The sequence below is a fragment of the Odocoileus virginianus genome, chromosome 11, assembly GCF_023699985.2.
Source record: "Odocoileus virginianus isolate 20LAN1187 ecotype Illinois chromosome 11, Ovbor_1.2, whole genome shotgun sequence".
Classification (NCBI taxonomy): Eukaryota; Metazoa; Chordata; class Mammalia; order Artiodactyla; family Cervidae; genus Odocoileus; species Odocoileus virginianus.
In genome coordinates, this window is record NC_069684.1 from 2,455,306 (window position 1) to 2,473,606 (window position 18,301).

The 18,301-nt window shown below is 42.2% G+C and overlaps 1 non-coding gene across 1 annotated transcript; it reads right to left on the reverse strand.

Moving 5' to 3' along the window:
* Positions 1–607: 607 nt before the first annotated feature.
* Positions 608–679, reverse strand: TRNAH-GUG (transfer RNA histidin (anticodon GUG)). Its single transcript has one exon. It is a non-coding gene; the product is annotated as a tRNA-His (tRNA).
* Between the last annotated feature and the right edge of the window lie 17,622 nt (positions 680–18,301).

An 18,301-nucleotide genomic window follows, 5' to 3' on the forward strand; every position in this document is an offset into this window, starting at 1 on the left:
AAATTTGAAAATCATACAGAGAAATGGAAAGATATTTTATGTTCTTGGATCAGAATTAATATTGTTAAAATGGTCATACTACCCAAAGCAAACTACAGATTTAATGCAATCGCTATCAAAATACCCATGAAATTCTTCACAGAACTAGAACAAAAAACCCTAATTTATATAGAACCACAAAACTCCAAACAGGTAAACCGATCTTGAGAAAACAGAACAAAGTTGGAGGCATCATGCTTTCTGATATCAGACTATACTGTAATGAACAGTAATTAAAACAGTGCAGTACTGGTACAAACACAGATCAATGGAACAGACTAGAGAGTCCAGAAATAAACCCACACACTACAGTCAATTAATCTATGAGAAATGAGGTAACAAAAAGCAATGGAGAAAAGACAGCCTCTTCTAATAAGTAATGCTGGGAAAACTGGACAGCTACAGGGAAAAATGAGATTAGAATATTTTTTCATATCATAAGTGTAGTCGCTCAGTCATGTCTGACTCTCTGCGACCCCTTGGACTGTAGCGCACCTGGCTTCTCCGTCCATGGGATTCTCCAAGCAAGAATACTGGAGTGGGTTGCCATTTCCTTCTCCAGGGGATCTTCCCGACCCAGGGATCGAACCTGGGTCTCCTGCATCACAGGCAGATGCTTTACCCTCTGAGCCACCAGGGAAGCCCATTTTTCATATCATATACAACAATAAACTCAAAATGGATTAAAGTCCTAAATGTAAGATCTGAAACCATAACACTCAAAAAAAAAATAGGCAGAACACCCTATTGACATAAGTTATAGCAATATTTTTTTGGATCCTTCTCCTAAGGCAAGAGAAATAAAAGGAAAAGTAAACAAATGGGACCTAAAGTTAAAAGTATTTGCACAGCAAAATAAAGCAACCAACTGAAAAATCCACCAACTGAATGGAAAAAAAATTTTGCAAATGATGTGACTTGTAAGTCATCAACATTCAAAATTTATAGACAGCTCACATAACTCAGTATTGAAAAAAAGAACCCAATTAAAAAGTGGGCAAAAGAGACAAATAGACGTTTCTCAAAGAAGATATAAAGACGGCCAACAGGCACATTTAAAAAGTGCTCAACATTGCTAAACTTTACAGAAATGCAAATGAAAACCACAATGAAATATCACCTCACACCTGTCAAAGTGGCTATCATTAAAAGTTTACAAATAACAAATGTTGGTGCTAACATGCAGAAGAGGGGACCATCATACACTATTGGTGGGAACTGTAAATTGGTGCAGCCACCATGGAGAACAGTATGTTTCCTTTAAAAGCTAAAAATAGAAATACTGTAAGATCCAGCAATTTTCTTGCTAGGTAGATAACCAAAGAAAATGAAAATACTTGTTAAGAAATGTACATGCATCCCACTGTTCATAGGTGCATCATTTATAATTGCCAAGATATGGAAGCAATGTAAGTGCCCATTAACATAGATAAAGAGCATGTGGTGTACATATATATAATGGAATATTACTCAACTATAAAAAAGAATAAGATTCTGCCATTTGTAAGAGTATGGATGGACCTAGAATTATGATCGGTGAAATACATCAGAGGAAGGCAGATATTCTGGGCTATCATTTACATGTGAAATCTAAGAAAGAAAGCCAATGTATATAACAAACCAGAAACAGACTTACCAATATAGACAGTGAGCTAGTGGTCACCAGCGGGGAGAAGGTGGGTGGGCAGGGAAGCAAGATGGGGTATGGGATCAAGAGGCACAAACTGCTGATACTGTGTGTGAAAGAAACACCGACGACGCACTGTACAGCAGGGGAAATACACCTGTTACTTTATGATAGCTTTAATGGGTAGCAATCTATGAAGATATTGAATCTCTATGTTGTGCTTTTGAAACTAATTATTAATCAACTATACTTCAATTAAGAAACCCAAAATAAGAGTGTGGTAATAAAAATATACATATCAATAACTATCTTAGGTGTAAAAGGATTAAATACTCCAACCAAATGACACAGATTAGTTGAAGGGATACACAAATAAGACCCATAGATCTGCTATCTACAAGAGATCCACCTCAGATCTTGGGGCACTTTGAGTCTGTATGAAAGGGGATGGAAAAATATACTCCATGCAAATGGAAATCAAAATTGGGGTAGCAGTACTCATATCAAGTAAAATAGATTTTAAGATAAAGTCACTACATAATAAGGGATCAATTTAAGAATATAAAGCAATTATAAAAGTTTATGTACCTAGCATAGGAGCACCTCAAAACATAAGGCAAATGCTAACAGCTGTAAAAGGGGAAATCGACAGTAACACCCTGCTTACATCAATGGACAGATGATCCAGATTGAAAATAAATAAAGGAAACACAAGCCTTAAATGACACAGTAGACCAGATAGACTTAATTGGTATTTATAGGACATTCCACCTGAAAGCTGCTGAATACACTTTCTTCTCAAATACACATGGAACCTTCTCCAGGATAGATTGCATTTTGGGTCACAAATCAAACCTTGGTAAATTTTAGAAAACTGGAATTATATCAAGCATTTTTTCCAACCACAAATTTGTTATGAGACTAGAAATCAATTATGGGGAAAAACTATAAAAAACCACAAACACAAGGAAGCTAAATAATATGTTACTAAATAACCAAGATATCACTGAAGAAACCAAGGAAGAAATTTAAAAAAATACATCGAAACAAATGACAATGAAAATAAGATGACACAAATCCTGTGGGATGCAGCAAAAGCAATTCTAAGAGGGAAGTTTATAGCAATTCAGTCTTTCCTCAAGAAAGAGGAAAATCTCAAGCAGTCTAATCTTAACAGTTAAAGAAACAAGAGAACAAAAAAACCCCAAAGTGAGTAGAAGGAAAGAAATCATAAAGATCAGAGCAGAAATAAATGAAATAGAAATGAATTAAAAAATAGCAAAGATCAATAAAACTAAAAGTTGATTCTATGAGAAGATAAAATTGATAAACCTTTAGCCAGACTCATCAAAAAAATGGAGAGAGGATTCAAATCAATAAAGTTAGAAATGAAAAAGGAGAAATTACAACTGACACTGCAGAAATACAAAGGATCATAAGAGACTACTACATGCAACTATATGTCAATAAAAAGGACAACCTGGAAGAAATGGACAGATTCCTAGGTAAAACCTTTCAAGAATGAATCATGAAGAAATGAAACATATAAATAGAACAATCACACTTAATGACAAAGAACTAATTTAAAAAGCTTCCCAGGTGGCACTAGTGGTGAAGAATCCGCCTGCCAGTGCAGGAGACGCATGAGATGCAGGTTCAATCCCAGGGTTGGGAAGATCCCCTGGAGAAGGAAATGGAAACCCACTCCAGTATTCTTGAAAATTCCATGTACAGAGAAGCCTGGCAGGCTACAGTCAATGGGTCCCAAAGAGTCAGACACAACTGAGTGTCTGCTAGTTTAGTAGTTAAAATCTTTCAACACATGAAAGCCTAATAGCATATGACTTTACAGGTGAGTTCTGTCAAACATTTAGAGAAAGGCTAACACCTATCCTCCTGAAACTTTTTCAAAAAATGCAGAGGGTGGAACACTCCCAAATTCATTCTATGAAGCCACCATCATCCTGATACCAAAACCAGCAAAATATATCACAAAAAAGACAATAAGAGCAATACCATAAACACAACAATGAACATAAACACAAAAATCTTCAACTAAGTGTTAGCAAATAGGATCCAACAACACAGTAAAAGGCCCAGACACCATGATCAAATGAGATTTATGAGGGATGCAAGGATTCTTCAGTATATGTAAATCTATGTGATATACCATAAAGTGAAAAGTGAAATCGCTCCATTGTGTCTGACTCTGTGACACCATGGGCTATAGCCCACCAGGCTCCTCCATCCATGGAATTTTCTAGGCAAGACTACTGGAGTGGGTTGCCATTTTCTTCTCCAGGAGATCTAACAAGTTGAAGAATAAAAACCATATAATCATCTCAATAGATGCAGAAAAAGCTTTTGACAAAATTCAACACTGATTTATGATAAAAACTTTCCAGAAGGTTGGCATAAAAGGAACCTACTTCAACACAATAAAGGCCATATATGACAGACCCACAGCAAGCGTCATTCGCAATGGTGAAGAACTGAAAGCATTTTATCAGAGGTCAGGAACAAGACAAGGATGTCCACTCTCACCACTCACTCAGCTTAGATTTGGAGGTCCCAGCCGTGACAATCAGGGAAGAAAAAGAATGCAGCTTGGAAAAGAAGAAGTAAAACTGTCACACTTTGCAGATGACAGGATACCATACATAGAAAATTCTTGAAATGCCACCAGGAAACTACTGGAGCTCATCCATGAATTTGGTGAAGTTGCAGGATACAAAGTTAGTACATGGAAATCTCTTGCATTCCTTTACACTAACAATGAAAGATCAGAAAGGGAGATGAAACAGTCCCATTTACCACTGCAACAGAAAGAATAAAATACCTCGGAATAAACCTACCTAAGGAGGCAAAAGACCTGTAGTCAGAAAACTATAAAATACTGATGAAAGAGGTCAAAGATGACAGAAAGATGCACCATGTTCTTGGATTGGAAGAATCAATTTTGTGAAAATGTCTATACTAACCAAAGAAATTTACAGGTTCAATGCAATCCCTATCAAACAGCCAATGGAATTTTTCACAGAAATAGAACAAAACTTTTGTCCAACAATTTGTTTGGAAACACAAAAGACACCAAATAGCCAAGACAATCATGATCAAGAAAACTGGAGATGGAGGAATTAGGCTCTCTCTCTGACTTCAGACTATCCTACAAAGTAACAGTCATCAAGACAATATGGTGCTGGCACAAAAACAGAAATATGGCTCCATTTCTGCACAGGACAGGAAGCCCAGAGGTAAACTCATGCGCCCATGGTCACCCGATCAAACATACAAGGGTATTTGTGTATACAAACATACAGATAAACAAAGGAGGCAAGAATGTATGATGGAGAGAGGACAGTCTCTTCGATAGGTGGTGCTGGAAGAAAATGAAATTTTCTACATGTGAAAAATGAAATTAAATGTTCTCTAACATTATATGTGTACACACACACACACACACACACACACACCCATCAGGAAGCTTCCATAAGCCTCTTATCCTTCTCCATCAGAGGGAAGACAGACTGAAAACCACAATCACAGGAAACTAACCAATCTGATCACATGGACCACAGCCTTGTCTAACTCAATCAAACTCTGAGCCATGCCATGTAGGGCCACCCAAGACAGACAGGTCATGGTGGTCTGCTGGAGAAGGGAATGGCAATCTGGAATCAAGGTTGCCAGGAGACATATCAATAACCTCAGTTATGCAGATGACACCACCCTTATGGCAGAACATGAAGAAGAACTAGAGAGCCTCTTGATGAAAGTGAAAGAGGAGGGTGAAAAAGGCTTAAAGCTCAACATTCAGAAAACTAAGATCATGGCATCTGGTCCCATCATTTCATGGCAAATAGATGGGGGAAACAGTGGAAACAGTGACAGACTTTATTTCTGGGGGCTCCAAAATCACTGCAGATGGTGACTGCAGCCATGAAATTAAAAGACACCTGCTCCTTGTCAAAGACGCTTGCTCCTTGGAAGAAAAGTTATGACCAACCTAGACAGCGTATTAAAAAGCAGAGGCATTGCTTTGCCAACAAAGGTCCATCTAGTCAAGGCTATGGTTTTTCCAGTAGTCATGTATGGATATGAGAGTTGGACTATAAAGAAAGCTGAGGAGTGTTGAAGAATTGATGTTTTTGAACTGTGGTGTTGGAGAAGACTCTTGGAAGTCCCCTGGATTGCAAGGAGATCCAACCAGTCCACCCTAAAGGAAATAAGTCCTGAATATTCATTGGAAGGACTGATGCTGAAGCTGAAACTCCAATACTTTGGCCACCTGATGCAAAGAACTGACTCATTGGAAAAGACCCTGATGCTGGGAAAGATTGAAGGCAGGAGGAGAAAGGGATGATAGAGGATGGATTGGTTGGATGGCATCACCGACTCAATGGACGTGAGTTTGAGTAAACTCCGGGAGTTGGGGATGGACAGCGAGGCCTGGTGTGCTGCAGTCCATGGGGTTGCAAAAAGTCAGACACGACTGAGCAAGTGAACTGAACTGAACACTATACACAAAAATAGTCTAAAAATGTATTAAAGACCTAAATGTAAGACTGGGTAATATAAAACTCTTAGAGGCAAACACAGAACACTCTTTTATATAAATCACAGCAAGATATTTTTTGACCCACCTCCTACAGTAATGAAATAAAAACTAGACAAATGGGACCTACTTAAACTTCAAAGCTTCTGCACAGCAAAGGGAACCATAAACAAGATGAAAAAATAAAAATGGGAGAAAATATTTGCAAATGAATCAACTGAGAAGAGATCATGTCCAAAATATACAAATAGCTCAATATCAAACAATCCAATTAAAAAAATAGGTGGAAAACCTAAATATACATTTCCCCAAAGAACACAGATGACTGAGAGGCACGTGAGAAGATGCTCAGCATCACTAATTATTTTGTTGTGGTTGTTTGATTGCTGAGGTGTGTCCAGCTCTTTGTGACCTCATGGTGCAGCATACAACTAATTACTAGAGAAATGCAAATCAAAACTGGAATGAGGTATCACCTCACAGAGGTCAGAATGGCCATCATCAAAAATTTACACAGAATAAATGCTGAAGAAGATGTGGAGAAAAGGGACCGCTCGTACACTGTCGATGGGAATTTAAGTTGATAAAACCACTATGGATAACAGTATGGTGGTTCCTTAAAAAGCTAAAAATAGAACTACCATATGGCCCAGCAGCAGTCCCACTCCTGGGCATTTACCCTGAGAAAACCATCATGCAAAAAGCACATGTACCCCAATGATCATTGCCCCACCATTTAATCAGGACATGGAGGCCGTCTAAATGTCCGATGGCAGATGAATGGATAAAGAAGCTGTGGCACATATATACAGTAGGGTATTACTTAGCCACAAAAGGAACAAGATTAGGTCATTTGTATAGATGTGGATGGGCCTAGAATGTGTCCCAGAGAGGGAAGTAACTCAGAAAGGCAGAGACAAATACCACATGTTAACGTGTATACGTGGCATCTAGAGTGATGGTACAGACGAACCTACTTGCAGGGCAGGAATAGGAACACAGGTGTAGGGAATGGACATGTGAACACGGGCGGGGGCAGGGGGAGTGAATCGAGAGAATGCCGTCGGCATGTGCACGCTGCCGTGTGTAAAATAGACAGCCAGTGGCGACGTGCTGTGGGCACGTGGAGGTCAGCGTGCTGCTCTGTGATGACCTGGAGGGGTGCGGTGGGGGATGGGAGGGGGGGCCGAGAGGGAGGGGGTGTGTGTACACACACAGCTGACTCACGTTGCTGTAGAGCAGAGACTTGACAACATTGTAAAGCGATTGTACCCCAATAAAAGTTTAAAAAATAAAGCAGGAGAACAGAAATCACTGATGATAGAAGAAATCAACAGTACATTGGACTTCTTTAAACTTAAAATGTATACTCATCAAAACCACTATTAAGAAAGTGAACGGTAAGCAAAGCACAGACCAGAAAAAGATATTTCAAACGCAGAAAATGCATAAAACCACTTAGTATTTCTAAAAAGTAATTTTCAAATTGATAATACAAAGATCATTCAAGAGAAATATAAGCAAAGAGTTGCAAAGACACTTCATGAAGGAAGATATAAAAATAGACACTAAAATACATGAAAAGATTCTCAGTATCATTCAGCCTTAGGAAAAAAATACAAAGTAAAATCATGAGCTACCATTATATACCCACTATAGCTAAAATTAACAATTAGTAATCAAGTTTGGTGTAAATTTCAATTAAGTGGAGCTCTCTTACATTGACCATAGGTCTGTAACTTGATATAAATGTTTTATGAAATTCTTTTTTTAGTACCAACTAAAATCAATATGCTTATACCTGCATCCTGATCTGGGAAAGACTGAGGGCAGGAGGAGAAGGGGGCCACAGAGGGTGAGATGGTTGGATGGCATCATCGACTCAGCGGTATGTGCTGTGCTGAGTCTCTCAGTCATGTCCGACTCTGTGACCCCATGGACTGTAGCCTGCCTCGCTCCTCTGTCCATGGGGATTCTTCAGGCAAGAACACTCGAGTGGGTTGCCATGCCCTCCTCCAGGGGATCTTCCAACCCCGGGATCAAACCCGGGTCTCCTACATTGCCGGTGGATCCTTCACTGTCTGAGCGCCCAGGGAAGCATTTGAGCAAACTGGGAAACAGTGAAGGACAGGGAAGCCTGGCACGCTGCATTCCATGGGGCTGCAAAGAGTTAGACACAACTTAGTGACTGAACAGCAGCAACAAATCCTTACAGCTAAGAATGGAATTGAGCATTTCCTTCCTTGAACACATTCCCAACCACAGCAAGTGCTTACATCCAATCAAACACATGCTCATGGATGTTTATAGCATCTCGACTCATAATATCCCCAAATCATAAACAGCCCACAGTTGATAGAAGAAATCAATGTGGGACATTCATACAATGGAATACTGTACACGAGTGTGGAAGAACAGACTGCTGAGAATGAATGCAGCAGAAGCACCAGTGACTCCCAGTGCTGTGACGAGGAGAGAGAGAAAGCAAGCGAATCCAGTCCTAAGGTGCAGGAGACAGCTGTCAGAACAGGAGTGTCCTCAGGTGGGAGGGGTAAGAGGAAGGACGCGGTTGAATAAAACCACCTGTGAAGCCAGAGTGGCTACAGAAAAGATCCCGGGAAAGAATACTGACATGAGGTGTTCGGTGAAGTCAGAGCACTTGCTTATGCAAGACGCATGCTGGCAGGCTTGTCATAGAGGAGTGACCCATTCGAGCAAACGTTGCTTAGGGCATATAATGGTGGCGACAGAGAGTTCAACATTCGGCTGGAGGACGCGGATGTTGTTGGTGGCCTTGAGCTCCACAGAACGGTTTTCATGCTGCTGAGACTGGTGGGTTAAAGACGCTGTGCATAGAGAGCTGGACTCGGGGAGCAGGGCTGGTATTTGCTGAGTCTCATAAAGCAGGGTCAGAGAAATTGGGCAGAAGTTGGGTGGGGGGATGGCAGGTCAAGGGACTCTCATTAAAAAGTATTATAAAGTTATATGCTGATTCAGCTAAAACAGAGATTTTAAAGATCCATGCAGGTAGGGGATGGGGCACTGTTGTGTGCAAAGTCCTGGTTGTAAATTTTTCTGGTGAAACTTTGTTATGGTCAGAAATACAGTTCCTGTTGCCAGTGAGTTAGTGTAGAAATTTCAACCACACCGATTCTATACCTTGTTTTCTGTTTCTCAACTTTCTCAGCGGTGTGCTAACCGATGGGTTTTTGCAAGCATCAGTCCGAAGGTCCATGCTGTTGTTTGACGTGTAAGTTGTGTCCAACTCTTTGCGACCCCATGGACCGCAGTACGCCAGGCCTCCCTGTCTGCCACCAGCTCCCGGAGCCTACTCACACACATTCATGGAGTCAGCGATGCCATCCCGCCATCTCATCCTCGGTCACCCCTCTCCTCTTGCCCTTGGTCTTTTAGAAGGCGCACGCCTGTCTCACAAGCAGGAGCAGTGAGCGCCGCTTCTGCTCCATGAGGGATGAAGGAGCAGGAGCGCCCTCTTACGGATCACAGGGAGCCTGGAAACCTGTTGAACTTCCAAGTGGGAAAATACATTGTTTCTTTAGAAATGGAAATTTCTCACAGGAAAATGCAGTGAGTTTTCTCTTGTTTTATGCAGAATGAATAAATATAACTGTAGAATAAATGTTTTTATAATCCAAAATATAGCATCACAGAATTTATTAACTTTAAAAAATTCCTAGGCATTTTTAGGTCTACAGGGAAACATGAACTCTGAACATTACTATTAAAATGCAAAACAGGTACAATTTTTGCTCACTTTTCTCTGTAAGAGTAAAATAAATAATAGGTCCCCTGTGGCTGTTTTTTCTCTTTCTCTACTGGGTTTTCTTTTCTTGTTAGTGGAGTGTTAATTTTTATCACACCCCACTTACACAGTGTGCTATAATAACTTTTATACTAATAAACAATTCCATGAAAAGGTAGTGAACAACATCCTCAATTTAACATTGCTAAAAACTACCTTAACACTGATATTTCCTGAGTATGTTTTTTGAACATAGAATCTGTACTTCGTTTAAAACACTTTTGCTCACATTTTCTATGATTTTATTCACACGTGTATGGAAAGATGAAAAGCCATCACTCACGTAGGTTTGTGAACAACGGGGATCTCTAAACCCTTAGCCCTAAAGCTCGTTCTCAGAGTTGATGAGACGTCAGGCAGCTGCCTCTGTGTGAACTGTCAGTTGAGGCTGACCAGCTGATAGCTTGTGCAGTCACTCCTTTGTTCTTAAAGCTAATTGTTTGGAGCTTGAGAAAAGTGTTCATGCCCCAAGCCTTCGTGGTGACAGGCAAACTGTTGCGTTAAATAAAGTAAGGGTCAACTCAACTGAAATATATCCCTGACAGACATTTTCCCAATGGTGAGCTTTGGTGGGGAAGGTTTTTACTTTGGGATGGAAAAAAAAAACAGGAAAGGATTCTTTCAGCCTGATTTCAGATTTCTCAGGTCTTTTTAATGTAACTTTGTGCTTTCAGCTTCACTGGTGATACCCAGAAGCTTGGTCCTAGCTTTCTAGCTGTATCCTGAAACAACGCTGTCATATAATTCCAGTTTATGTCATTTCTCTACTTTTCTTCTTCCTATTATCCAGTTTGCTGAAAACCAGAATACACTCCTGATTGTAGTACGGCAAATACATTCAGCAGGCTTAATTTGAAAATAGATATAATCCATTAAATTTTATTCGGCACCCATATTTTTGTTAACCACACATACAGGTGACAGAATTTGCATTAAGGGATCTGCCAGGATTCTTGTCTTTCTCATTTTTTTAACCTCAAAATAGAGAACTTGACTCCCAAGAGATGGTGTTACTCGGAGTTAAATTTTAAATGGCATATAATTAGGTTTGTATTTGTCTTATAAATTAAAGTTACATTCCTGGCAACAGGAACCAGAGACTTGGCTGGTGGGAAGAAATAACAAATTCTTCCTTCCCTTGTTTTGTCCGAATTCCTTCCTTCCTCTGCCAGAAATCACAATGCGCTCTTCAGAAAGAGCACGCGGTGAGTCAGAGAGCTTCCAGCCTCTTGCTTTTGTTCTGGGTGAGCCAGCCTCGCGCGGAGGGCTCAGCGCCGCCCTAATTACCGGCGCCCGTGACCGCGTGGCCGCGCCTCCTCTCTCAGCCGCTGGCGGATTTGAGCAAATTGGGACCGGTGGGGGCAGAGACCAGTCACTCCTGCTCCTTCATCTCCAGGAGAAGAAAGCGCCAGCTTGACTGTTTGGGATCAAGTCAGAAACTCAGGACGACATTATTTGCAAGAAGCATGCATGAAGGAGAGGCCCTTCCCGAGGCGGACAGTGAGAACTGTGAGAGCAGGGCCCCGGGACCAGGATACCGCTGGGTGACTGGTCAACAAAGGCAGTTTCAGAGGGCTTGTGGGCCGGGGGGAGTAAAAGGGCTCATCTACAGGCAGGTGCAGCGGCAAGGAGGAACGCTGGTAACTCCCGATACGGGGAACACTTCCAAGGGTCCAAGAGAAGGAGAGCAAGAAAATTACAGAAGGCGGCTCATCAGATGTGCAGGCGACACTGATAAATTAGTAATACAGCCTCGGGCTTTTGGCCAAGGAAGCTGCCAACACCCTGGCTCAAACTGTCATGAGACATGTTTAGCGGTAAGTCAAAAAAGTCAAATTTCACTCTCCTTATCAGGTGGAGAGCAAGAAATATATATATTTAAAGGGCCCAGGAGGCTCAAGAGGGAGTGGGTGTACATATCCTTGTAGCTGATCCACGTTGTACAGCAGAAACCAACACAGTATTGTAAAGAAACGGTTGTCCAGTCGCTCAGTCGTGTCCAGCTCTTTGCAGCCCCATGGACTGCAGCACGCCAGGTGTCTCTGTCCTTCACTATGTCCCGGAGCTTACCCAAACTCATGTCCGTGGAGCTGGTGACGCCATCCAACCATCTCATCCTCTGTCGTCCCCTTCTCCTCCTGCCCTCAGTCTTTCCCAGCATCAGGGTCTTTTCCAATGAGTCAGCTCTTTGCATCAGGTGGCCCAAGTATCGGAGCTTCAGCATCAGTCCTTCCCATGAATATTGAGTATTGATTTCTTTTAGGATTACAATTTATGAAATTATAAAGCAATTAGTCTCCAATTAAAAATAAAATGTCCCATTGCAATTCAGTTTACTACTAAGCTTTTCTTTGCTTATCAAGATGGAGGATTTCACTAAGAAAAAAAAAAAAATCTGCTAATCAATCCTTCTTTGACCGGGATCGTGGAATGTTCCCAAATTTAAAAGAGAGGACTCCAGCTAAGTCGGTTGTCACTTTTGGATCGTTTCCCGCAAATTTTCAGACAGCAAGACAAACTTTGCCACACACGAGTCAGTCTAGCCAGGAATTCTGGTGGGAAAGACTGTCAGGAACACTGCAGGTATGAGTGGCTTCAGCTCTGCAAAACCGGCGGCTGTTCATTAGAGATAAGGACTGCATTCCTCTGCCTGTTGACAAACTGTTCATTCATTAATTTATCCAACTAATCATTATTGAGTGTTTATTATGTTCCAAACCCTCAAAGAGAGCTAACTCTTACTACGTGGTAGCAATGTTGGAAGAATGTGAACTACATGTGAACCTAAACTTTTGCAGTTTTTTGAATATGTTGAATTGATACCACCATTAAGATAAAAATCCTAAGGGTGATTATTGTTTTCTTTTTTAAAGTATGTTTCTTCTGTTTTAAATTATAAGCCTCTGGCAGCAAGGACTGAATCTAGGCTGTTTTCATTTTTCCTCATAGACAGTTTTGAAAGCCCTCAATATTTTCTGCAGATATTAACTGAGATACAATATTTAAGTGTACAAATACAATAGCCATTTATTAGCATGAAAGGCAAAATGTTGATTGAACAAGTGTAATTAAGCAGAAAATTCCTGTTGTTTATGATCAGTTATTCCGGACATCCAGGCTTCCCTGATGGCTCAGTGGTAAAGAATCCACCTGAAAGGAGACGTGGGTTCAATCCCTGGGCCGGGAAGATCCCCTGGGGGAGGAAATGGCAACCCACGCCAGGATTCTTACCTGGAAAATCCCGTGGACAGAGGAGCCTGGTGTGCTACAGGCCAGCGGGTTGCAAAGAGACACAACTGAGGACTGTGTATGGGGACTGAGGGACTGAGGAGTATGTATGCCTTTCATCCATCCTTCTGTCCGCCCCTCCATTCACTCACCCATTGATTGATTTATTCATCATTTTTATTGATATCCTATCATTTGTCAAGAATAATGCCAGGTGATAAGGATAAGAAGATAAATATATCAAACATTGGGCTTTCCAGCTGGCCCAGTGGTAAAGAATCTGCCTGTCAATGCAGGAGATGCAGGAGATGCAGGTTTGATCCCTGGGTCGGGAAGATCCCCTGGAGGAGGAAATGGCAACCCACTCCAGTATTCTTGCCTGGAGAATCCTCATGGACGGAGGAGCCTGGCGGGCTATAGTCCGTGGGGTCGCAAAGAGTTAGATGCAACTAAGCAAATAACAGCAGTGGGCTCTGCAATTTTAGGGAGATTGTACTTTTCTGAGGGAGAATGTAAACCAACAATTACGTGTTCTGATAAATGAAAAGAAAGAAGCTGAACAGATACACCATAGAGAACAATGAGAAGACGTTACCTTAGATTATACGCCTCTTGAAGGAGGTGACGTTTAATAGGTACTGATAGAGAATTTTGTTATCTGCAGCTGCAAAGGTTCCAGGCAGAGGAAGAGCTTGGTGACCCCTCCTGTCCTGGGCTGATGGTGTCCCCACCAAAATCCACACCTGCCCAGGCACCTCAGGGTGTGACTTTATGTGTACAGAGGGTCATACAGATATTATCAAGTTAGAATGAGGTCATCCTGGACTGGGGCCCTCATCCAGTGACTAGTATCCTTGTAAGAGGAGAGAATCGTGGACACAGACGCAGGAAAGAAGACCATCTGATACGAGAGGCAGAGATGACAGGCACGTTGTCACGAGCAGAAGGACACCAGGGAATCACCAGCAGCTGACAGAGGCCAGGAAGGTTCGCTCCTACACCCTTCAGGGGAGCCTGGCCCTGCCAACACCTTGACTTTGGACTTCCAGCCTCCTAAGCTATGGAAAACTATTCTCTTGCTTAAAGCCATTCAGCTTGTGATAATTTGTTACAACTGCCATACAGAAATGGTATGCCTAGGAAATGTCAGAAGGCCTCTTCTGAACACACTTTTCTAGTTCAGTTTAGTTGCTCAGTCGTGTCCGACTCTTTGTGACCCCATGAACTGCAGCATGCCAGGCCTCCCTGTCCATCACCAACTCCCTGGAGTCCACCCAAACCCATGTCCATTGTGTCGGTGATGCCATCCAACCATCTCATCCTCTGTCGTCCCCTTCTCCTCCTGCCCTCAATCTTTCCCAATATCAGGTTCTTTTCAAATGAGCCAGCTCTTTGCTTCAAGTGGCCAAAATACTGGAGTTTCAGCTTCAACATCAGTCCTTCCAGTGAACACCCAGGACTGATCTCCTTTAGGATGGACTGGTTGGATCTCCTTGCAGTCCACGGGACTCTCAAGAGTCTTCTCCAACACCATAGTTCAAAAGCATCAATTCTTCAGCATTCAGCTTTCTTTATAGTCCAATTCTCACATCCATACATGACTACTGGAAAAACCATAGCCTTGACTAGACAAGCCTTTTTTGACAAAGTAATGTCTCTGTTCTTTAATATACTGTCTAGGTTGGTCATAACTTTCCTTCCAAGGAGTGAGCATCTTTTAATTTCATGGCTGCAATCACCATCTGCAGTGATTTTGGAGCCCAGAAAAATAAAGTCAGCCATTGTTTCCACTGTCTCCCCATCTATTTCCCATGAAGTGATGGGACCAGATGCCATGATCTTAGTTTTCTGAATGTTGAGCTTTAAACCAACTTTTTCACTCTCCTCTTTCACTTTCATCAAGAGGCTCTAGTTCTTTATTAGTTATAAAGTAATTTCTCTCACATTTATAGCCCCTCTCATTTAGGTGGGACCTGCCTCCTCAGAGGATCCAAACAGCCATCAGCACGTGAGTCTGACTCGGGCCTGGAGAACATGTGACCATTCAGAGATGGCCTGAGATTCCAGGGGATCACTGAGTCTGATACGCCTGGGCGCCGAGGTCGTTTGTAATGTTCTCCTGGCTTAGCGATCCTCTGTCCAGTTTTAGTGTGCTGGAAAACTCCTAATTTTTCAAAATCAAATTTAAATGTTCCATTGTCTGTAAAATCTCTGCTGCTTTCTCATTGTGTGATCAATACCTTTTGCTTAATTTCCTTACCTCCCAACCTAATTTATTCTTATTTATTGAGCACCTACAATGTTTGAGGCACTGTGTTACACATTAGAGACTTAAGGGGAAAAAAATTATGGCTCCCACTCTTGGAGAATTTATAAACAATTTGGCAAGAATGAAAATATAAACCAGCACTAGCAATGTGGCATAAAACTTCGTATGACAGAGCGTGCTTTCAAAACACGTTATTCGACTGATTCAAGCTGGTAATTGACAGCAGGAACTTAATTCTTGATGAAAGTGTGTTTCATATGATGAATGTGTGTGTCGTGAGAAAGAAGTCATACTCGCATGGACCAGTGAGTCAGAGAGGCTGAGTGGAGATGTGTCTGTGGAGATGAGCCGTCGGAAATGAGGAGAAAAACAGGGATCAGACACGTGAGGCCACATCAGTGTTAGAACAAAGGAGAAGAGATACTGCCCCAAGCCAGGGAGACATGAGAGATTTTAAAAAGAAGTAAAAGTGGAAATGAACAAAAAATTTAAAAGGAATGGAGAAAATAACGTGAAAAATATATAGAAGTGATTCAGTGTATATAAAACTGATATTCCTAAGAAAGAAAAGTACTGAGACAGAAAAGAAAGAAAACTAAAGTAAAATATTGAATTATGGACACAGATGCATGTCTAATAAATTGATTAGATGCCCAAGGCATCAGAGGGAAAACAGAAAGAGAAGGGTGAGAGAGCCAATGACTGCAATGACGAAGGATAAACTGGAATGTTCTTTAGCGTCTGATTTTTGTTTGAGACCATTCTCAGTGTTCCTCAGTACTGGAGACAGAGAAGGGGGTCACTGAATTGGTTATGGTGGAGCATTTTGAAGACGCCAGCCACACAGTGGGGCTGCCTGATGAAAACCGCTCCCGCCACCCCTGGGAGAAATGCTATCCCAGGAGGTCTTCCTGCAGGAAGCGCCAGCGCCTCTGTCACGTACAGAAAGAGACACCAGCCTTGTGACCCTGTGAAGGCTGCCCAGCAGGGCTCCCAGTAGGCTCAGAGGCAAATGAAAAACAGCACGGACAAGCAGAGAATTTTGCTTAAGAGCCGTGGAAGCAGGAAGTTATTGAAGCAAAAACAATAATAAGCTAAACAAAACAGTTCATTTCTCCCCTTCTAGAGCCGTCTTCCAATCTCCAAAGAAAAACTAAAAAAATCTAGCAAAACTCAGATTCACCCAAAATAATTTTACTCTGAGGAGATGTAAATATAAGTTCATTTAAGCAAGTGGTCCTTAAATGATTTCTGTCCTGTGGGTCACTGGAGAAAATAATTAAATGTGAGCAATAAAAGCAAAGTTCTGACTTTTAAAACTAAATTCCCAGGGAAGGCGGCACTGCATTCCTACCGGACTATTTACTGAATGAATGTGGCTGGCTAATATTTTCACGAGTAAGGAGAAATTCAGCATGGAAAACGTCTCCCTGGGGAATTTCATTGGAACGAAGTCGGCAGAGGAAGATGAAAATCCATGGGAACACAGAGGAGACTTTCCACATCAGCCTCAGACTTTCAGAAAGTGTTCAGAATGAGAACACTGATTAACTGAGTTCTTTAAGACAGAGTAACACAATTATTGGGTGGGTGGGAGAAACTATTTCAAATAAAAAAAGATAAAAAATAGCAAGGGATGGTTGCATAAATAACCCAGCATTTTTTGCAAAACCACAAGTTATTTGGACTCATGATACCCACAGGATGAGTAAGACTTAGCTGGGGAAGACGTGAAGGGACGAGTATTTTCGGCAGAGAAAACAGTGTGTGGGAAGACCCCGGGGAGAGGGAGCCAGGCGCATTTGCAGAGCTGAAGGGGAGTATTGTGGAGGGCACCCTGCGGGGAGTTCGTGGAGAGGGGGTGGCTGGGAGGGGCCGCCTCCAGTAGGGTCTCCAGGCAAGTTAAAGGTGGTATTTTGTCCTCAGCTCACAGAGGCGCTATTAAGGGCTTTACAGAGGGATGGACACCCTGCGGAGGAGGGGTCAGGAGGAGGCAAGCATGACCACAGCGAACACAAAAGCAAGGCTTTACTTACCCAGGCAAGATAGGACAGAGACGTGTGCGCCAGGCTTGTGGTCTTGGGGTTGAAGAAAGACAGATCAACAAATAGGCATGACAAAATGTAAGAGAATATGGGTGGCAAGGGTCCATTTATTTTACAGCTGTGGGGAAATGTGGAATTTTCAGATTTTTAAGTTGGGATGTGACTTGATCTGGCCATGGCGTGAGGACTGTGTGGACCAAAAGAGCAAAGGCAATCTGGATTTTCTGAACCAGTCAGTGAGAAAAGAGGACATGATGACAGAAAACATATCAAGAAGACAGGACACCCAGCTCTTGGTGAGTGACGAGTAGGAATGATGGAGGATGGAACGTCGGATGAGAGGCTCTCTGGCTGAGTTAGCGCGTGCAGGGCTGTGACTTTGAGGGGAAAACTGCAGGGGGAGACAGGAGATTTGGGGAGTCAATAATACACTGATGTTTGGATGTGCTCAGTTTGTAGGACATCTCAGAGTGTGTCTTCTGTGGGTCAGGAAGACCCCCGGGAGAAGGGCATGGCAACCCATGCCCTCCAGTATTCCTGCCTGGAGAATCCCACGGGCAGAGGAGCCTGGTGGGCTGCAGTTCATGGGGTCGCAAAGAGTCCGACGTGAGTGAGTGACCAACACTCTAACTTTCCACTTTCAGAGTGTGTCGGAACAGTTGTGGGGCTTGGGAGGAAGGCTGGGTGCACCAGAGAGAATCGTCATCAAGGTGGA